At 45.9% G+C, this 23,334-nt stretch overlaps 1 long non-coding RNA gene across 1 annotated transcript in view; it reads right to left on the reverse strand.

The window, feature by feature from the left end:
* Nucleotides 1-21,091, reverse strand: part of LOC103568029 (uncharacterized) — a 116,762-nt gene extending 95,671 nt beyond the window's left edge. The window contains exons 1-2 of the long non-coding RNA XR_011525091.1: nt 20,874-21,091; nt 11,592-11,709 (exon numbers count right to left, since the gene is read on the reverse strand). This is a non-coding gene — a long non-coding RNA (uncharacterized lncRNA). The remainder of the gene's footprint in view (nt 1-11,591; nt 11,710-20,873) is intronic.
* Between the last annotated feature and the right edge of the window lie 2,243 nt (nt 21,092-23,334).

The following is a 23,334-nucleotide window of genomic DNA, read 5'->3' on the forward strand; positions in this document are numbered from 1 at the left end:
TTCACTACGCTCTCACTGGTTAGATGCTCCCTTCTCCCGGGGCCTCAATTTCCTCATTTATAAGATGATGAGCTCACATTACATCTCTAAGGTCCTTTCAACACTGGTGTTCTGTTTACAAACAAGAAAAGAGTTAAAACAAATCCGTGTGTGACTAGACTGAGGATATGAATAAAGATATGGCCCAACCAACAGGCAGTAAGACGCGTGCTTGAGAATTCAGGCTCTGGACTCAGCCAGACCCGGGCTTAGGGCCAAGATCCGTCATTTACCTATGAGCTCATGTTTTTAAGCCTGAAATGAGTTTTCCTTGTCTATAAAATGGCGATGATAATAGCGATCTCATGGAGTAGTGTTGAGAATTAAATAATACACTCATGTTGCCTAATAAAGTGCCAGACATACACTAGGTGCTTCATAAATGGCACTTTCAACAAACCAAAAAGATGAATTCTCAAGTGATGATCTCCCTTCAGGACTTCAAGAATCTCAATATGCTGTTTTTGGTTTCCAAATCTTTGTTCCAAAAGAAGTCTCCTTTTTTTTTTTTTTTTTTAAGCTCAGGGCCAATCTTTTTTTTACTTTTTTTTAATTTGAGTTCATAATAGTTTACATCATTATGAGATTTCAGTTGTACACTATTTCTTGTCTGTCACCACATAGGTGCTCCCCTTCACCCCCTGTGCCCACCCCCCACCCCCCTTCCCCTGGTAACCGCTAAACTGTTTTCTTTGCCCATGTGCTTGTTTATATTCCACATATGAATGAAATCATCTGGTGTTTGTCTTTCTCAGTCTGGCTTATTTCGTTAAGCATAATTCCCTCCAGGTCTATCCATGTTGCTACAAATGGGATGATTTTATCTTTTTTTATGACTGAGTAGTATTCCATTGTGTATATATACCACATCTTCTTTATCCAATCATTGGTCGATGGGCACGTGGATAGTTTCCATGTCTAGGCTATTGTGAATAATGCTGTGATGAACAAAGGGGTGCATATGTTACTTCGGATTGTTGATTTCAAGTTGTTTGGTTTCCAAATCTTTGTTCCAACAGAAGTCTCCTTTTTTTTTTTTTTTTTTTTTTTTTAGCTTTTAAACAAGCACATGGGCAAAGACAACAGTTTAGTGGTTACCAGGGGAAGGGGGGTGGGGGGTGGGCACAGGGGGTGAAGGGGACCACTTATGTGGTGACAGACAAGAAATAGTGTACAACTGAAATCTCACAATGATGTAAACTATTATGAACTCAAATTTTAAAAAAAGTTGTTAGATACCCAGTAGTGGGATGGGGGGGTCATATAGTAGTTCTATTTTTAGTTTTTTGAGGAATCTCCACACTGTTTTCCACAGCGGCTGCACCAGTTTGCATTCCCACCAGCAGTGATGAGGGCTCCCTTTTCTCCACACCCTGTCCAATATCTGCTATTTTTAGTCTTAGTGATTACAGCCATTTTAACAGGCGTAAGGTGGTATCTCAGCGTAGTTTTGATTTGCATTTCCCTGATGATTAGTGATGTTGAACATCTTTTCATGTGTTTGTTGGCCATCTGTATATCTTCTTTGGAAAAATGTCTGTTCCTATCCTCTGCCCATTTTTTGATTGGGTTGTTTGGGTTTTTTTTTTTTGCTGTTGTTCAGTTGTGTGAGAAGAACTCTCCATTTTGTGACTGCCAACTTTAACTTCAAGGAGGGCACCAGAGCCATCAGACCTTCCTGAAAGCTTGATGACTGGGTTTGTTGTAGGGTCCTGCCACGGTTAACCCTAGACTCAGGCAGGTGTGTGGAGGCCCTCCATTCTGGGGAGGGCCCACCCTTCTTCCTTTCATGGGCCTTGTCTTGTTGGAGAGCCAAATAAAAGGCTCTGCCCACTCAGATTCAAAAATCTATTCATTAATGGGATGCAATTCACATTACGTGCCACTAACTACCTAGGAAGGCAGTAAAAATTAACAAGCAACTACAGCTTAATTGTTTGATAATGACAGGGAGTTCCAAAGTGCCCTCTTGAGTAATAAAATTAACATTTAAGCTAGTCCAGTTAAAGAACCTTCCCTTAAAGATAACTCTTCACTATTAACATGGCTTATTTATTTATTTTCTCTTTGGGCAGCTCCAAAATATCACAAATATGTACTGAACTTTGAGAATCTGCCCAACGTTCCAGGACAGTGACCTGAGTGTCTGCAGAATTTCAGGTGAACTACAGAGGGCCCCTGCCACACACACACACACACACACACACTGAAATCAGATTGCTCTACCTGTACTTAAGCAAGGGTACAGCAGTTTCTCAGAAGCCAGTGCATCTCCCTAATGGGAGACGGGGCCTGGGGGAAGCTGCCAAAACACTGCATAGGGTAGGGTCCTATAAAATCTCAGAAATCGGGGCCAGCCCTGTGGCATAGTGGTTAAGTTTGTGCACTCCACTTCAGCAGCCTGGGGTTCATAGGTTTGGATCCCAGGCATGGACCTAGACACTGCTCATCAGCCATGCTATGGTGGCATCACACATACAAAATAGAGGAATACTGGCACAGATGTTAGCTCAGCGACAATCTTACCTAAATAAATAAATAAATGAAAATTAAAAATCTCAGAAATGAAATTATTGCTTTAACATCATTCTTTTACATTTGAGCTTATACCATTATTCTAAGGTCCTCTCTGGGCTTTTGTTTAAGGGAATGCAGTGGTTTTTAAATATGCCTGTAAAAAGTAAAGTCTAATTTCCTTTCCTTTGAACGTGGGGAGGATTTAGTGATTCTCTTCTAATAAATAAAATGTGACAGAAGGGACCTTGTGTGACTTCCAGAACTAGGTTCTAAAACAGATTCAGCTTCCACCTGGGTCTCTCTTGAGATGCTTGCCCTTGGAATCCAACCACCATGCTGTGAGGAAGCCCAAGCACATGGAGAAGCCACAGTTGGGTGTCCTGGCCAATAGACCCAGCTGGGCCCCCAGCCACCAACACCATCAGCTGCCAGACTTGTACGTAAAGGAGAATTTAGATGGTTCCAGCACCCAGCCTTTGACCCACCCCAACTGAGGCCCCAGACAGGGTAGAACAGACACAAGTCATGTTCCCTGTGCTTTGAATTCCTGACCCACAGAAACTATGAGAGATAGTAAACGATAATCATTATTTTAAGCCACGAAATTTGGGGATAAGCTGTTACACAGTAATAGATAACTCCTACAGGAAATTTTACAGACATTGGGCTTCCCGGATCTTGAACCAAAACCACAAGGCCAGAAAGCCTCATCCACCCAGGACAGAGGGGAATGCAGAGGGAGGAGGGCTCAGCTGTGCCTGACCACTGCCCCAGCCACCCGCCTTCCAGCATGCCCATCACTCTGCTAAGTGACAGACCCGAAAAGAAGCTCTTTAGCCCTGAGCGAATTTAAGGTTGAAGAGTTTGTTTATAATTCACAGAGATAGGACTAAGCACAGTTTATCCACCTGGGATGTTTACTTTCCCCAAAGAGCTAAGGATTGGCATTGATAACCCCTTGAAAGTGGCCTTTCAGACAGTCCCATCATGCTGTGGCTCATTTCACACATGCTTGGGAGAGAGGAAAAGCCAACAAAGAGGAAATGGCTGTGTTCTGGGACATGTCATGCCCACCCCTCCATGCTCGGCCCCAACTCCACACCCCATGTCCACTGTCTCTCACACCAGCACTGTTATCTTCCCAGGCCAGGCCAGCTGTCTTCTCATTCATTCATTCATTCCATACGTCTTGAGCACTTACCGCATCAGGGAAAACAGACATTAATCAACTAATCATACAAATAAAGAATTTCACTTGTCCTGAGCACTAGGAAAGAGAAGTACAGGATCCTCTGGGGAGCTGGGGACATTTCAGCTGAGCCCTAAAAAATTAGAGAATTAGTGAGGCAGACAGAGGTGGGGTGTGGGCATGGGGAGAGCATCCCAAACAAAGGTCCACACAATAGGAAGAAACTGTGTGGCAGGTGGGGATCGGTCAGGATGCCAGGAGTGGAGAAAGCAAGAAAGAGAGCACCCCCAAAGAATCTGAGGAGGAAGGGAGCAAACGGGATCATGTGGGGCCATACAGTAAGATTTCGTCTGTCCTCTAAGAACAACAGGCAGCTACAAAAGTGTTTAAAGCAGGAGAGTGACAGGGTCAAATTTAGTCTGCTAAATCATTTCAGTCCTCTAATCCCATCTCCCGTCTGTGTGTACACCTCTAATATAACCCAGATCACATCATATGATAGCTAGCTGCTTAGGTATCTTTCTTCCCCCCGGGGCTGATGACCTCATGAGAACAGACATAAAGTCCTAATCATATCTGTAACTCCCTCAGGCTCCCTACTGCTTTTGGGATCAAGTGCAAACTCCTTCTGTGGTCTGCAAGGCCTTGCACCTTCTGTCCCTTACCCACCTCTCCAGAATCCTCTTGAGTCGCCTCCTCTGCTCTCCAGTCATTAGTCATGGCCCAGCCACACCGGAAGATATGTCACTTCCTCGAGGGTCTTTCAAGACGCCCTGGCTAGGAGAGCACAACTGCTAAATATTCTCTGAGCAACCAGTGCTTCCCCATCAGAGCACCCACCAGGATTTATACCACTACTTACATACATTCTTTAATTTAATATCTGTCAACTTCATGAAAGCAGAGAACTTGTCTGCCTTGGTCACCATCATGTCCCCAGTCCCTGGCACTGTGATGCTCACATTTGGCATTCCACAAAGAGTTGTTAGAATGACAGAATGAATGAGCGAGGACATATGAATGGGTAAATGAATGGACAGATTAGTGCACGACCCCAGTGGCCACCCAGGCCAATTCAACAGCTGATGTTGGACACCTCTTTCTGGTCGCCCTCCAGGCCCATCAATGACATAACCTCTTTGCTGGCCTCACTGACACGCCCCTGGAAGAAATCAATGTTAGCGATGGCTTTATGGAATAAATGGAAAGTAGAAACAGGTGGAGAATGCCAGGAAGGCATTTCTGGCAATCTCTGAATAGTTATTATCTTAATCCTTCTGCCAAGCAAGAGGAGGAAAGCTGGCAAACACCCATGCTTAGTTAACGAGTCCTTGTAAATGTTGACGTGTATGGGACATTGGCTGCATTCATGAGCTCCCCAAGTGCAGGGCATTTCAAAGCCTTTCAGAGGAACTAATAGGATCAAAAACAGTCCTTTAGGTCAATGCTTCTCAAACTATCTCTGATAAAAGGCCAAGTTTATTTTTATTTTCAATCTATCACAGATCAATACTTCATGCAATACAGAAATGATACACTTGGATAAGGCAGCAATGTCAAACTGCTATAAAAGTTTTTAAATGCTCACTTCCAATTTCTGCACTCGCTTCATCACGGATAACAAATATTTTGTAGACCCACTCCCATCTGCAGGCCACACTTTGAGTAGCACTGAGTCAGGTCAGTACTTGTAACCTCACCACCTCATTCCTCAGCCGTGGCAGACATTGTTAATTGATCATCACACATTTCCCCAGCAAGCCCATGTTTGCCTCTAAAATCTTTCTCATCCCAGTGTTCAAGACAGCCATCACCATGTAAGCAATCAGGGATACCACGAGAAATTAAACTTATTTACCATCCCTACTCTACATGGTCCACAGATTGGCCATCTGTCATATTTATGCCCAGGATAGGGAAATGTCTACATTTTTGTTTCCAGCCTAATGAAAAGTTCATGGAAAACAGCCATCTCATCAAAGGAAACCCCTCCTGTTCACTCAATTCATTAACGATCTTTCTGCAGCTTGAGAAGCCCTCAATTCATACATACTAAGAGAAGATGTAGAAATCTGTACCACATACAGAAACTTCTGATGTGTTCTCAGATGTAAACTGTAGGGATCGCATTTGGGAACCTGAATTCTGGCCCTTCCTTGCCTTGGCTCTTTCTTCCCTCAAATTCTCCATTCCTATGACTCACCTGCTTTTATTTCAAGTTGTCCCAAGGGCTCATTCACAGGGGTTGTTTTCACTTCTCATTACCCTCTTTGTCACAACAGTGAGGTTTTCATTCTTCCCACGTTCGATCTTTTCCCAAACAAGATTAAAATCCCTCCGCCCTTCTTGGGCAACCATCAAGCTATAACCCAACCTCCAGTCAGTGAGAGGCAAAGAAGAAGAAGCCACAAGGGGAGAGAACTGATGCGTTGTCTCTGTGCTTCAGATCTGAAGCTCACTCTAGAGAAAGACAAGCTCCCCTTTGAACCTTTTCACTCAACTCGCCTATAAATCTCCCTTTGAAATGTTTTTTGCAACTTCCTCTTGGTCCCGCAAACCATGGAATCACAGACTGTTAGAGCTAGAACGGGCCTCAAAGAGCATCTGCCAACCCAAAGCTCTCCTTTGACTAGGGGAGGAAACAATGAGGGTTGTCTGAGCAGTCAGAAGACCCCAGCCCCCTCACTAACCAACTGGATGACCTCAGAAGAGCCAGTTCACCTCTCTGAGACCATTTCCAAGAAAAACAGATAAGATCCCTAAAACGGGGTGATTGTGACCCGCTCACAGGGCTAATTGAGAATTAAATGAGATAATGTGAACAAAAATGCTTTGAAAATAAAAGCACCATATGAATCTCAGGATTTTAACTGTTTTTCTCATAGCATCACAGTAAACTAGAGGCCAATGTCAAAGTGGAAACACTGGGGGTAGAAAGGGGAATGAATGATACAGTACACCTTTGACACTGCCTTCTTTTGGTTTTTTTCTTTTTTTTTTTTTTTTTGCAGGGAAAGATTCGCCCTGAGCTAACATCTGTTGCCAATCTTCCGTTTTCTTCTTTTTCTCCCCAAAGCCTCACTGCATAGTTGTATATCCTAGTTGTAAGTCATTCCAGTTCTTCTATGTGGACTGCCACCACAGCATAGCAAATGACAGACGGGTGGTATGGTTCCATGACTTGGAAGCGAACCTGGGCCGCTGAAGCAGTGAGCACCAAACTTTAACCACTGGGCCATCAGGGTTACTACCTGGGAGCTGGAATGAATTTAATGAAAATAATCAGGGGATAGGAGCCCATTCGTGGTCCACAAGAGCTGACAGCAGCTTGAACTGGGATGGTGGTCATGAAAAGAAAAAGTGGACAGATTCAAAAATATTTATGATGTAAAACCATCAGGGCTAGCTGATGGATTGGCTGTAGGAAGACAGAGGGAGAGGGCTTGTTCAGGGTGATGTTTCCAGCCTATTTAACTGGACGGTGGTGTGGTTCAATGAGATAAGAAACACCAGAGGAGACCCAGGTAGGTGGAGCACAGGTGGGCGATCTGAGGCTCAATTTTGAACATATTGAGTCTGAGGCGCCTTTGACACATCCAAGCAGAAATGTCAAATAAGACAGTGGAGCTGAGGGGCTGTGTGTGCTTCAAGACACAGAATGTCAAGTATATCCATGTAGGTGGGAATCGAGGTCATTGTCTAGGATGAGATCACCCAGGGAAAGAATACAGGGTGGGAAAAGAAGTGGGCCTAGGATGAGTCTTGAGGGACCATAATATTTAATGGCAGAGGAGGAACAAAGGGAGACCAGAGAGACAGCAGGAAAAGCAGACTAGTGTTTTTATCCAAGGGGAGAGCATCATTCAAGAAAGAAGAAATGGCCAGTGGCATCAAGCGCTGATAAGGCTTTATTTAAGATAAAAGCTGAAAAATACCCTTTAGATTAGCAATGGAGGTCAGCAGTCCCTTTCCTGAAAGAGTTCAAACTCCAGGTCCTTTCCAAACACAGGGTCTTTCCTGTTTCTTCCCCTATTACCATCCAAGGTTCGAAATGGACCTCAAACCTCTGGGAAAACCAATCCTCCTCCGGGTTCTGAACACTATGGCTCTTTCAACATGACAGTTTGGGGCTTCAGCTAAGCCTATAACTTTCTGGAGGCCCCGCTCCACCCTACAGACTAAGAAATCCAAAAACTGAGATTGGTTTCTTCTAGATCACAGATGGCAAATATACAGCATGCCTGTTAACACCCACCACACCTTGGTCTACAACAGACATCACTAATTGATGAGAAGTCCTCACCTAAAAACATGTCTCTGGGGTCACTATCTCCACCTCTCATGTTCCAGGATGGCTATACAGCCCAGAACTGTGGATCCCCTGCCCATTTTATTGTCCCCTGTTACCCATCCTCCCCTGAGGAGGTAAGACAACAGAGGAGACAGAGACGAGCCACATTCCACGCCACACCACGTCTCTTTGTCCCTGGCTGCCAGCTGCACATAGCGCCTGGCCAGACTGTTGCATCTGTTCCCAATATTGATGCAATTCGCAGTAATTTGCTTTGGAAACCAAAGCCTGGGGATTGTGGGCTTTTTCTGAAAAGCAGGCCCTGCTCCACTGGAGAAGGGGAATGACTCAGCTCACATCAGAGTTGTGTTTGTTTGGCTTGTTCTGTTGGACACAAACACCCACCAGGTCCTGCCCAGCACGGACGATGCACATGCCTCCTCGCCAGTCTGATTTGGGAGGATAAAAAGCTCAACAAAGGAGCAGATGATCGAGAGGCTGATTTGCAGTCTGCACAGTTTATATTTAGCCATCTCGTGACTGGGTTGCTGGCTCTGTGTGGCAAGTGCCCTTGGGAAATTCAATCCTGGGGGACGTAGAGGTGGGACAGACCTGGGAGAGGGTAAGGAGGCTTTAGGTCACAGGAAGGTGAGTCAACCAAATCTGTCGAATAAGCAATCAGCTGGAGACAGTATTTTGGACACTCACTTGTAGAAACATGGAAGAAAATATAAAAATATGGAAGAGGGGGCATTTTTCTTAATAATCTGTAAATTGCCTAGCACACAGGTATGCGAAGTGCCTCCTCCTTCCCTTCACGCCTACCCTCAAGAAGCCTGGCAGCGGGTGGGGACTCAGGAAACCTGAATTCTAGTCCTAGCCTGCCATCAGCTAGAAGCGATTTCCCTGCTCTGTAAAATGAAAGAGCTGGAGAGGGGGATCCCTAAGATGCCGTGGTTCCACTCGTGATGAGATAAAGAGAGGCAACCTACAGGATGTACCATGGGGGGGTGGATGGGGAGTCATAATGGAACCTTCTGCAATCATTAAAAATTGTGGTGCCGATGCCACCCAACAAAAAATGAACTTCCATGAAAATGGAGCTCAAAATCAAAATAATCTTGAGGAAAAAAATAACGCTGCTAATCTATATTAATTGAGACCGAAGGTATTTCTAAGGTCTCGCTAAGTGAGTAGGGCAGCAGCCGCATGAAGCAGCCGTTCATTGTCAGTCAGGCTTCGTGGGATGGGAGAGAGTGACCACCGAAGACAGGAGGGGTTTCCGCAAGGTTCTCTGAGAGGAAGGAGAATCCAAGGGGAGCCTCACTCACCCCTGCTGACCCGTCCCACTCCAGATTTGGAGATTAAGTTGTCTGGGAATGCAAATCCCAGAAAGTGATGCAGCCAGAGAAAGGAGGGTTTTATATAAGATTTTCGTTGCCTGTTTGGGTTTTTGTTTTTTGTCTCTGTGATGCTTAGCAGCTGAGTACATAGAGGGGGAACACAACGCACCACCTTCCCCCAGCCCACAGCAGCAGGGGGAGCGTAGATGGGGGGCACAGGTCCTAAGGGACCCAGTCCCATGGGGGACCCTCTTAGAACAAGACTGCGGCTTTCGACAGAAGCTCCACCTCTTGGTGGGGCCCAGCCTCCTACAGATAGTGTTGTCTGGGCATAAATCCTCTCATTCTAGAATGACAAGGCAGAAAAGGGCCTTACAGATCATCCCTCACTCCCAGAGCAGTCCTAGTTCCGTGCAGTTCTCAAGCTGGCAGCCTCCGGAGCTAGTTCACTAAGGCTCTGGGTTCAGGATAATGGAGGGTTTGATCTGAGTTTCAGGGAGAGACTGGCTTCTCGCAAATATTCACCCAGTCTCCCGCATCAGATGCAGACACCTCAGCCCCGTCAAAGGCAACGAGGATTCTAACTGTCCCGGCGAGGTCTGAAAGAGCCAAGAGTCTCTCCCACTGCTTATGAAAACTGCACCTGTAGCTCTTCACTCCTCTGTGTACAAGTACACTCATCTGCTAAAACGAAAGGGGGGATGTCAGAAAAACAAAACTCTCTCGTGGGAAAGCACCCCCCAAATGAGAAATTACACAAGGAGGCCTCCACCAGGCCAGTTCTCCAGTCTCAACTATCTTCACCACTTGGATTCGCTGAATCAGAATGGACTTTTCACATCATGTCATCATTTTATGAAGAAGCAATTTAGGCCCAGAGGAGTTGTGTTTCTTAAGCAAAGACACACAGCACCCCAGGAACCAAGACTGGGGTCCTCTGGCTCCTATGCACATTTTGAAAGACTCTTAAAGGTTAAATTCCAATCCACGACCCCATTCCTTTGTTTTATGGACAATAGGAACCTACCCCTCCCCACCGAAAGCCCCTTTTTAAAATTTCCCTTCTTGCACTATCTGTGGCAATCAATAGTGCACAGAACGGAATCATCATTGTAAGTACACTTCGTGTATCCCAATCAAGACACGGCGAGTTTGGGGTTCGGAACTTGACCTGTCCCACAGCGGTGCAAACCCCGGCAGCCTGGCTGCGCCTTCCCTGGGGGCCTCGCTTGCCTTCCTCCCGGGCTTGAGGCCTCTGCCTTGACGTGCCTGCCCCCTAGTGGCAGCAAATTTTACTGCAGTCACATTCATCTGCAGACAAACGAAAGAGAAATCCGGTGAAAAGAGACAAAGCGGGCCAGGTTATGATGAAGACGTTTTTTGACCTCACACACAAATACCGGACTAACTAGACGTTAGGCCACAGCAGTTTTGAACCTGCGGAGAGATGAGGCCAGAGTACCGAGGATCCTGGGTTGAAACTAGATTATGTAACTGACTCAAGGGCTAGTGGGACTAGCGGGCTCTGAGAATCTGGCATGGGCAGGAACAGAAGGACCTCAAATAGCAAAAGAGGGAGCATGGGCATGTGTGTGCTCCCAGCAAACACGGGCATGAGTGAATTCAGTCCTGCGCCCCCCACTTTGCACAAGCTGTCCCGCTGTTCAGACCACTGGTCCCCATACTTGCTTAGCTAAGTCCTGCTCCCCCCGCTGCTCTCAGCTCAGAGCTGCCCTGGCCTCCGCAGACGAGGTGAGCCCTCGGCCTATGCTCTCAGGGCACCGGGAACTTTCCCTTCATAAGACCATTCACAGACCCTAATTCTGTGTTTCTCTAATTATTTTCCTGCCCGCACTAAAGGGTAAGTTCCATCAGGGCTGGTGCTGCGGCTGCCTTGTTGACTATTGACTCTGCACCCCAAAACAGTGACTAGCATATAGGAGGCCCTCAATACCTCTCAGCAGAATTAATGAAGCCAAAAGAGTTGGTTGAATGACTGAATTACTCTTTTTTACAGAATAAACAACCAGATCTCGTCTCAATGGAGAAAGCAGGCAAAGTGCATCTTGGCGCTTCAGGGCTGGGCAGCGCCGACAGTGGGATTTGTGTTTTTCTTGCCATGTCTCAGGATCCCTCCTAAAAGGGATCCCAACAAAAGGCACAAAATCTTCTGAAGGTGGAGACCTCCCCAAATATCACCCCAAATGCTCACCGTCGCCCTTGGGACATGTCTCTGGGCAGGTATCTTCGCCACAATTACACTTCTTGGTGTCTTCACCACAATTACGCTTCTTGACCATCAGCGTCCGTAGGCTCAGCTTTCATCCCTGCTGTGGTAGGAAAATCTGCCTGAGGACTGAAGGACAAGCAGGTGAGAGGCTGCTGACCTTCTGGGCTGCCTGTCTGTGTGACCTCAAATGGCGCCTCTCTGCCCCGGGTTTCCGTTGACCCATTTGTAAAATAAGGATCTTGGGGTATGTAACATGAAAGTTACTGATTTTCAGGTCTCAGAAAGCCCAACTTAAGCTGCCTTAAGAGGGGTAAAAAAGGAGATATAGATTGCTCATGAAACTGAAAAGTCATAGATTGAAGCTTGACTCAACCCAGGCTATCAAGGAACGTCCTCAGAGCCTGGTTTCTCTTTTCCATCCTTCTGCTCTGCTCCCTTCTGTGTTGGTCCCCCCGTGGGCAGGTGCCTTCTCTATGGGGGTCTCCAGCAGCTCCAGGCTTTTATCCCCACAGCAGAAAAATAGAGGGCGTTTCTCTCAGTAGTATCAGACAGAAGTCCCAGGTCTGCCCCACTGGTGCCTTTGGACCTCATGCTCATCCACGAGCCAGTCCCTGCAGTCAGGCGGAGTTCTGGGCTGCACGTGGATCAACATGGCCAGAGGCCAGGCACCCTAGAGGGTGATTAAGGAAGCACCTCAGAATGTGGGGGAGTGGTTGCTAGATGCGCAAAAACAAAAATGGCCCTGCAGAGGAAGTGATCTGGAAGGACTCTTCCAGCTTTGCACACCCTCACGGGACTCTGATTTGATGCTGGGGAAACAGAAGGGAGAATAGAGCTACAGACATGCTCTAGAGTTAGCCCAACCCCAGACCCTTTCAAACAACCCAAATGCCAAATAGGACCCCCTCACCCATCCTGAAGGGAGAGAAGGGGTGTCATGAGCTGCCCTGATGTTGTGATGTTGACCCTCCAGAAGGCAAGGGACATCAAATGAATGGCATTTTGATAATGCCACTAAAATGGAACATTTCTATTTCCCCAAAAAGATGGACACTGCCAGTCAGATTCATAAAAAAAAAAAAAAAAAGATTGTATTAAACTTTCCCTTTCACTGCTTCTTTATATCTCTTGTTGAAATGGAGCAGGGAGCAGGATGCAGGTTGCCATGGTGACGGCTGAATTTTAAATAACAGGGCTCAGGAGCTCTGGCTGCTGGCTGCACCGCCCCAGGCAGGAAACCGTGGGGGAAGAAGAGAGGCAAAGTGAGAAGAGGAAGAGAGCTGCTGGGCTCATCCCAGGACACTGTAACTTCTCCAACTTGTTCTTACGCTGAGGATAAGGCCCCAAAATCACAGACTCCCACTGTGTCCAAAAATGAGAGAATGTGAAGCCCAAATGCATAAGCAGAGGACCTGGAAGTCACTCTGTCCATCCCTTACCGGATTCTCTCTTCTGACAGATGGATTTCTCCAACACTTACATCCCTTCCCGTGGACAACGGGCCCAGCCCTCGAAAGTTTTAGCCGGGCCACTGGAAATTTGACCCTAACAGGAATGTTCAGAGACCCTGCAAGCCAAGAGCCCACAGGATTTTTAAGTGAAAGAGGAATTTGAGGTTAAGAGCCCAGTAACTGTCAACTCCCACAGCCCTGGCCACAAATTCCAGTTCTGCTCTTTTTTTCTAGATCCATCTAAGAATGAAATGGAGAGATTCAGGAAGTGGTGGGTTCCCCATGACTGGACATACTCAAGCCCGCATAGGCCACCCAGCAGCTGACTGACAGGAATGCTTGGGAACAGTTCCAGGCATCAGAGAGGTGGGGCCCTGCTGAGGGAGGCCTGGAGAAGCGACACACCGAGGCCTTCGCCCAGAACTATTCTAAACTCCAGACCAGGAACAGGGAAACTAGAGGCTGGAAGAACCGGCACCCCGGAAGCACGGAAATCTGCTCTGACACCCGACCACATGTGGGGACTGGCTCTGACAGGGGATGGTCTCGTCTCTGTGCCTCTCTCAGCTAGCCCTGCCCCTTGTCTCCTTTGTGTGTTTGTCAGGGAATGGCTTTTAGAAGTTAAATAATAATAAACACAAAGATTGTTGCTTTAGTAGCAGGCTTACTAAAGCTGAATGAGTCTGACGTTTCCCCCAGAAGCCCCGTGAGCAGAGGCCCCAGGAGAAAGGGGCAGGAGCTCAGGAGATGGGGCCCCTGGGCCTGGGACCTGCACCTCCATAACCTGCCCCACCCTGGTCCTGTGCCCCAGGCCTGAGGATCCAGCAGCTTGGGCCTCGGGTTCCCCATCAACATTCCCCAGACAGATCGGGCTGAGCAGGGGAGAAGAGAAACAGAAATGGCAGAATCAGGAGGGGGAAGCGACCCCACAGTTGTACCACCAGGCCACCCTCCCGTGCCTTCCTGAACAGAGGCAAGAACTCAGAGGTCCTCAGCCTTGAGAGGAGCAGAAGGCAGCCGCCCGGCACTGGCCTTGGCCTATCATTGGTGCTGCCCGAGACCTGCTGGCCTCTCTTTCCAACGGCAAGCTTAGCCCCAAACCACCACTTCCAGCCCCAAAAAGTCAGCCCTGCCCACCCTGCACATGCACGCGCCCACACACACACACACACACACACACACACACACACGCACACACGCATGCACCTAGAGCAGAGGGCAGGAGCAGCCTGGAGCCTCAGAAAGAGTGCCCAGGGATCCATACACACTAGGCTTGTACACACGTGAAACTACTCCTGGTGGATGCCGAGAATCCATCAACAGAAAGGGACCAGAAGACCAGAGGGTAGGGGACAGAAGGGAGACTTCTTTTCCACCACACGCCTTTTTGTAGAATTTCTCCCCCATGCATATATTGCCTTTTCAAAAAGTAAATTCTGTTCCTCTTTCTAGAACACATCTGTTGAATGCGTCCTTTGTCCTGGCCACTTGAAGTCAGGAAAACTAAGTTCTAGTTCTGTTCTGCCACTAACATTGAAGTAGTGTGATGCCAGCCTGGGACTCAAGCATCCTCGGCCCCAGTTCGTGGGGCTGTAAATTGGGGTTGAGGAAACCTGCTCTACCCTCCTCGCAGGCACTTTGGGAGTTTGATGAGATCCAACAGTAGCAGCAATGATAGTAGTTAAATGTATTAAGTGCTTGTCATGCACTGGGCACAGCACTATAATCTCAATCCTAAAGCAATCCTATAAGATAGCAGCCAGCAGAAGCCTCATTTTAAGAGACGAGAAAAGTAATTTGCTCAAGGTCATGCAATTACATATCCGGCCTTCTGACTCCGGGGCCAACACTTTTACCCAATAAATGCCACGTGTCAGTTTGACATTAGTATTCATGATTCTAGAGGCAGCTTCCTGTCCCAGGAGGCTTGGGTGAGTGATCAGATTGCCTCCACCTGTTTGCCCCAATAGTGGCATCTGCTTTTACTTCAGACAGTTCAATGAGGGGATAGAACCTACAGATAGGGATATAAGCAAATCCCAAAGTGGGATCCCATTCTAGATGTTAGGATTCATTTCGTGGCAGAGACCAGGGTAGTGGACCTGCTTCTAACGGCAAGAAGCCCCACCTGAGGCCCCTGTCCACACAACTAGCTTATTACTGCCCCACCCCCACTGTCGCCATGGTAACGAGGGACCTAGGATGCCAGTCGTCAATTGCTGTTCCTGATTTAAAGAGCCTTCCTAATGCACGCTTCCTCTTCATTCTCCTCTCTCCTGAGCACTTCACAGCCGTCTACCATATCTCCCAACTGGCAGTCCTGCAGCCCCCTCCTTGACCACCACCAGGGACAAGCAGCTCACTACCCACCAGGCCCAAACCATTCTCAAACCACCTTTAATTGCTTGCAAAGTCTTCCTGCTATTGCCCCGAAATCTGCCTCCACATTCTAACTCTAGTTCCACTGCTTCCCTCGGGGGTCTCATATCACACCTCCCCCTGGCAGCCCTTCCAATAATTAGCGATGGTCCTCATCTTCTGCCTGGGACTTCTCTAGGCCAGTGGTTTGCAAACTTGAGCGTGCATCAGATGTGAGGATCTTGCTAAACCACTGAGTGCTGGGCCCACCCACAGAGTTTCTGATTCAGTAGGCCTGGGGTGGGCTCAGAAATTTACACCTTGAAGAGGCACCGCCACTGCTGTGGCTTGGGGATCCACTGTGAGAACCACTGCTTCTCATAACCACTCCTCAGACCTTTGAAAACTCCTTCTGTGTGTGAGTTCCCAGGCTTCTTTACCATTCTAGTCTCTCTCCTTGGGACCTGCTCCAGGTTGCCAATATGGCACCCAGAACTAGACAAGAAACCTTAAGTAGACATTTTGGGTTACAAGAAAGAAAGAGTCCCTCAGGTTACCTCAAGTAATAGGAGGTGTTTGTCGTGGACTTCAGACAAAGAGAAACCTCAAGTTTACGGCCAGCCCGCCTGGACCTCAGGCTGATGAGGCCTCTTGGGAAGAGCAGAGATGGCAGTGTAGCTGGATCTCTACCCAGAGGAAGAGATCTTGCCAGTCTCTTAGCAGCAGAGTGACATCTACCCTCAGCGCTCTCTGCCTCTTCTTACCCTATTTCTGCTGCCACCGACCAATTCCTTTATTCCCTCTCTCCTCGTAGATATCTCTATCTCTTAGCTTCTGCTTCCTCATTTTGCTTCTGTTTTCTTTGTTCCTTATGTCCCCTCTTGACCTTTACAACAGCATGGCCTGTCTCCACGAATATTTCAGCCTCTGGGCCTGCCACCAATGGCCAGATTTGCCCTTTTTTTTCTAGTTCAAATTCCCAAAAGAGAGAATCGGAGTGGGCAAGCTTGTTCCAATTTGGGTAAAGCTCTTCAAAGCAGCCTATAGCTTGGCAGCCTTGGCTCGTAAAAGGTTGGACCACATGATTTAAGCAAAGGCTGGCCCCTCAGAAGGAGATCATGGGAGTAGCCTGCCATCCATTGGCTACCAATAGATTTAATCTTGCATGCCAACTCCATTTGAAAACTACTGGCTGCCTTAAAGACTGTGTTGAGAAGGATTCAGAGGCTACATCTGAACTCAATGGAGTATGATGAATTAGTATTATCTGTCATGGGCAACCAAGCAAGAAGCCTCTGGCTGCATGCCCGTCCCTTGCCATCCTAGTGTGAGAGTGTGTGGTCTGATGAAGGCAAACACGGAGGAGGCATCAACTTCCTCATTCTGAGTCTTCTGCTTCTCTTTATGGGTACTAAGATTATATTTGCTTGTTTAGACAGCTGGATCACGCTATGGCTTCACCTTGAACTTCAGCCACACAAAACCCTTAAGCCTTTTTCATACCTGCTGTTAAGTCACATTTTGCCCATTCTGTATTGTGCAAAAAAAAAGGAAGAAAAGGAACCAGTTAAATTTTACATTTTTCCCTAATAAAGTTCACCTTGTTTAATTTAGCCTGTCACTCCAGCCTGTTGAGATCTTCTTACTTTGAATGATGTCTTTTTCTGGCCTGTTTGATAAATTGCTCAAACTGGGTCTGCAGGCCTCTGTCCATGAAATGGAAGTTAAATGTCTATGTCATCTTCTTTACAGGATTGACACAGATAAATTTAGATTATTTGCTTCCATGGACCAACTATGCACCATTTGGGGGACAGTAGCCCAACAATTTCATGAAATTTTTTTAGCCTCCCAGGTACACGTGTGTATTTGTCCATTGTGTCCACAGTGAGGCCCATCAAAGATACTCAGACTATTCGACAGAAGCAGCTCCTTTCCTTGAATAATAGTTACCGTTCACTGAACAACCATCCTGGGTGGAGGATGCTTTACCACATAATTTCTAACCCTGCCAACAACTTTAAGAGGGGGTTTTTGTTATCTTTCTTTTAGGGATGGACAAGTGTGGCATAAAGGGTTTCATTACTTTCCAAGATCACACAGCTAGTCTGTGGTCGGGCCGCATCGCAGTCCCAACCTGCCTGATCCCAAATCTTGTGTTTCTTCTGCTGTGCCACCCGGCTTCTCCCTGTGCATGACTCTGAATGACAGAAAAACTTGCTAAAGGCAGAAACTAGGGGCTTATGAATATAGTCACCCATGGATCACGTTTTTAAAAAGCACACCTATATTAGGTCTTAACAAGTATGATATATCCGTACTTTGGAATATTACACAGTTACTAAAAAAGAATGAGGTAGATTGACATATAGTCATACGAAAGACATCCAAGATGTTAAGTATGTCTATTCTGATCCTATTTTTTTAACACTACGTTAACATTTGTAAGTAGGAGGTAGAAAATTATGGGAGACTTTCAGTTTCTAAACTTTTCCATTTTGATTGAATTTTTACATTTAGATACTACTTTTGGAATCAAAAAAGAAATTAGGAAAATAAAGTGTTAAAATCATCAGTTACCCTTCCCTTCAATTCCTGAATTTCATGCATCTGCATGATGCATAAAGATTTGAGCCTCCTGTGTCTCCAGGACCAACAAGAAGAAATGCATTGCCTCACATAAGAAGATTTGAGGTAGGATAGGATTTGGGTGGGTTAATTCCACAGTTAACTGAATTATGCACCTATTCTAGAAACATTCACAGCAGACTTCTCACATCCTATTAGTCAGAATTGTATCACATGCCCCTGCTAATTCAACCACTGGTAAAGGGGATGAGGTCCTTAAGCCAGGAATGAACAATTGATTTGCTCCTTGGGACTGGAGAGGCCAGCCCCCTTTGAGGCACATGGCATGCCTTCTCTCTGAAGAATATTGGGGTTCTATTAACAAGGAAAAAGAGAGGAAGGGCTCATAGGTACAGAACCAATGGTGTTACAACTATTCCCTAAGTTAATGATGACACTATGCTCCTCTTATGAGTCTTCTCACCCAGTAATTGTATGTCCCTCCCCCGTCCACCCCCACCCCTACCCCTGTGTATTCACAGAAGCCCATTGTTCTGAGCCAGGTGTACTGGGTTTATAGACTATTTCAATTGTTAAAGTGTCAGCTAAAGTGCTTCTGCTTTTGTTACTTTACTTATGCTGACAGGGATGTTCATAAATGCCTCTGGGATGCGCCGTGGGAAATGTCACCATAAAGATGATTGAAACACACTGATTAAAATCTACTAAAGATCCAAAGCCACGGTCCAGTTGATTTCAGACACTGAGAATTCTGAAAGCAAGCAAGCAAGCAAATGATTTTCAGTGGTGGTAATATATGGCTCAGTTTAGCAGGATATACAGTGTTTGACAAGAAGGATTAAGCTGAATAGATTTTAGAGGAGAAATTTAAAGACAGACAGAGCTGTCTCGGATGTTTTGAGATACAGCTTTCTACGGGTAGGGTTCAGTGTGCTCCGCCACTCCTCTGAGAAACTGGAAGAAGCTACCACCCTTCATGGTTCAGCCTTTTGTCCGCTTGGGAAGTCATCGAGACAAAAGGCTCCAGCCCCTACAAACTTGAGGAATCTCTGAGAGGGGATCAGTGATTTTTCTGGTAGACGAGATGGCCAAAATAGGCTGCCGGGGAGAGAGAAGGAGGAGGAGGAACCACGTCCCCAGCCCCATCAAAGCTGGACCTTGAATTCACCACGATCTTCATTTCTTCCCCCATCCATCACCACTCCCTTGTCCCCTAAAACGCCCTTTTCTTTGACTTGCCCCTTGTGCTAGATACCTTCGTCTGCCCCTCCTGAAGCACTCTCCACTCTTCTCCATCCCCCTGCTCTGTGCCCCCAGAGGCTGACCTGGAGGGATAGATCAACGGGTTCCTGGCCCTCTGACTTCCAGTTGGGTTTGGCACAGGAATGAGATCAGTGGGAAGGGGTAGAGAGAACTTAGAGAGTGAGGTTGAGGTATTTATTTTTCTGAGGTCCCCAAGGACTGGCTACATGTGGAAGTCTCAGCTCAAGTAAGGCAGCCCTCTCCACAGTCCGCTCTATCTCCCAATTCTAAAGGCTTAGGAGTGGTGATGGAGCCCCACTATTACTAATAGTTCTGCACTACGCCTTGTGGTTTCCCCACACTCTGCCCACGCCTTTGTAAATAGTTTCTTTATGAAACTCTGCTTGAGTTATCCTAATTTGAGGGTGCCATCTGTTTCCTGCTGATACACCTCTCTAATTTGATCTTATGTGCGTTGAATGTTTTTACTTGGTGATATATCTGTGTTCCTGCCTCCTGAACCACTGCTCTGCACAGTGCCAAAACCCACAACCTCTGAAGTCACATAAAACTGGGTTCATATCCCACTCCCCCTTCTCTAGCTAGAAGACCTTGGGCCAGTCACTTTCCCTCTGTAAGCCTGAGTTTCTTCATCTGCAAAATGGCAATAATAATAATAGTGGTATCCACTCCATAGAGATCCGACCCCACCAAATTCAAGATCCCATAAGGAGCAAATGAGACAATAGGGAGTGGGGGCAAGTGTGATGAATTACAGAGCTCATGAGGCATCTAAGAGGGAGGCAGCGGCTCCCCAGATCCGAGTGATGATTGTCATGAAAAAAGCCAACCCATAATTGTTAGTTCTTCTGATACTTCAAGAAGCCTTAAATCCAGATTTCTATATGAAATCTCCTCTTCACTAGAATGTCAGTACCATGAGGACACTATTTTATTCATTACTCTATCCCCAGTGACTAGAATAGTGCCCAGCACATAGAAGTAATCAAAAATATCTTTGTTGAATAATTACACAAATTTTTATTTATTAGCAATTAGCGAGGGTAAAACAAAACCAGGGCCATGAAGGGGCCAGCCTGGCAGTGTAAAGGTTAAGTTCACCCACTCTGCTTTGGCGGCCAGGGTTCGCCAGTTTGGATCCTGAACATGGACCTACACACCACTCATCAAGCCATGCAGTGGCAGCGGCCCACATAGAAGAACTAGAAGGACTTACAACTATGAGATGCAAATATGTACTGGGGCTTTGGGGAGGGAAGAAAACAAGAAGAAGGTTGGCAACAGACGCTAGCTCAAGGCCAATCACCCTCACCAAAAAAAAAGAAAAACCCAGGGCCAGGCAAGTGCTGCATGGCTGTGAGAGTGAACACCTCCTTAAAGTTTGCCTCCTACGCTCCTCGCTCATCTCACTCCAGTCCCAGCCCTCAAAGAAACACTGCTATGAATTGCTACTTCTGCTCCAGAAATAACCACAACTGAAAGGTGCTAATAAAGGACGGATCCTTTTTAAGCCCCTATTAATTAAATAAAGCCATATTTTCATGAAGTGGGACACAGCCATCATTTTCAGAATTCCCACTGTGCAGCCCCTAATTCAGCTCACCTGCAACCAGGCACTTAATTAATGTTCTCAGGCCCGAGAGAAGAGATGCAACTTGTTTTAGCCCCAACAGCTCGCGGATCCTCCACTCCCTCTGCCGCACACCAGAGGACGCGAACCCAGCGAGCTGCAGATTCGTTACTGCAGATTCGTTACCCGGCTTATAAATGCCGAGGAGACAGCTCTCCAGCAAAGAATGACTCAGTGGCCACGTTGCAGATAAAATAATGTATGAAACCACTTCTATTTTAATGGCACTTTGCGGTGACACTAATACTGATGAAAAATGTTAGCGTGTATGAGATGGTGTTATGTTCAGTGAGAGATGAGGTTTAGCAGGCTGGGGCCACCTCTAGTCCAGGCCAAAGATGTGAGAAACAGCAACTCCCAGCTGACGGGCGTTAGCCCCTGTGTGAAATAGGCTGGTTGGGTCAAATAAGACTAACACTTGACCTTGGCAAGTATGTGATGGCCACTGCTGGTTGGCTGACCCGACAGTCATTACCAAATCCCTCTCTTCTAGTCAACTTCCACTCCAGAGCTTGGAAAGTGTTTTCCCAGCCTCTTCTGCAGTTGGGAGTGGTCATGTAAAACACAATCGTTCATGAGTGGAATTCTGCTGGGGGAGGAAGTTCTGGGAAGCAACTGTGCTTTCCTGATAAAAGGGACAGAAGTGGTTGATCAACACCATCTGTCTCACTCTTTTTCTGCCCTGAATTGGGATGTGATGTCTAGACCCATCGCAGCCATTTTAAAACTAAGAGGCATGGAAGAAGAAGACCTCAGTGACAGCAGTCTTGATGTCCAAGAAGAAGCTAATAGCTGCCCATATTCGGCCTGGATGAGAAAAAAAAAATGCCTATTCATGTATGGTTCTGTAAGCTGGATGTTTCCCTCAATACAAATGAGTGCATTCTGATATTTATCTTAACCTCCCTGTGCCTCTGTGGTCTCATCTGTATAACAGGAATAATAACGGTATTTACTATTGTTGTAGAGGTGGTGGCCTTAATGAAAATCTGTTCAAAGTCTTGAAATAGAGCTTGACACATAGTTAATCCTTAACACTAGCATCATTATGTATTAATGAATAAGAAGCTGCTAGGCTTTTTTTTTAAAACACTGCTAAAGCCATCACTAATAATGCACGAATGAGTGTAAGCAAAAGGCTAAAAGGAAATAGAGACTGAACCAGGAGTGGCAGCGGGGGGTTGGGAGGGGCAGGCTGAGGCAGCAGATTTGGAGTCAGGACACCCAGGTTATAAATGGCCAGAAATAGCGGAATGATCATGTAAACAAAGGCACATCCACTCCATGAACCACATATGCGGACATTTAAAAATGCATGCAAAAGACTGTCTAAGGGCATAAGGAAATGCTTATGATAAAATGTTAAATAAAAAACAGAACACACACACAAATTACATTTAAAAGACGATCCCAACTATATTAAAAAGAAGTGAAAATGAAAAGAAATAACCCAAAATGGTAATCTATGAGCTTATGGATAACATTTTTTTCCCTTATGATTTTCTGAATTTTCCAAATTCCCTGTAAAAAAAATACATAATTGTTGTATACGATAAAATTTTTGATAATTTTAATTTTTTTCTCTTTTATGCTTTGCTGCATTTTCAAAATTCTTTGCAGTAAACTGATTACTTATATAATAAGAAAGATGAGTTTGTTTTTAAGACAAGAAAACACATTTGTTGCCCGGAGGCAAATGGAATCTGACCAGTCTTACTAGTATTGCAGGACACACAGCAAAAATACATTCTGGTTTCTTAAAAGCTACCAACAACGTAATTTTAGTATATTTTAAAGTATGACGGTGCCCCAGAGGGTGGAACTGCTCATGTATAAGGGCTCACTCCTGCTTACCAAAGACGGAGCAATAAGTCAGAGTGGGCCTCAATGTACACATTTCTGTTTTCAGTTACATTGGAGAAACTGAGGCAGGAGATTTTTTTTTCTTTCATTCCAAGTTTTGTATATTCCTATGAATTTTTAAGATAAAAGTTATCTTTTTATCACACAGATTGTGGATTTTAGGCTCAACTTCACCAGTTACTAGTCATAGGACACGGGGTACAGACAAGTTGTATAAGCTTTTAAAACTCCGTTTTCCCATCCCTAAAATTATGGTTATAATGTCTACTTCTGGGGAATGCTATATTCAGCAAATATAATAACGTGTGTTAAAGTGCTTTATAAACTGTAAAGCCCAGTACAAACTTTAGTGAAAAGAACGTAGGCTCTGAATTGTCAGCATTGATTAACATCCTGGCTGTGACACTTAATTGTATGTGAAATTTAAGCAAAATATACGACCTCCCCAGCTTCAGTTTTCTCACCTAGAAGATGGAGATCTTTCTTTATATATAAGACAGCTGGAGCATTGTGAACACCTAATATAGGAAAGTTGTAATTATACTGTCTGCACTTTCCCAGGAATAATCGC

Source organism: Equus przewalskii, chromosome 13, assembly GCF_037783145.1.
Source record: "Equus przewalskii isolate Varuska chromosome 13, EquPr2, whole genome shotgun sequence".
NCBI lineage: Eukaryota > Metazoa > Chordata > Mammalia > Perissodactyla > Equidae > Equus > Equus przewalskii.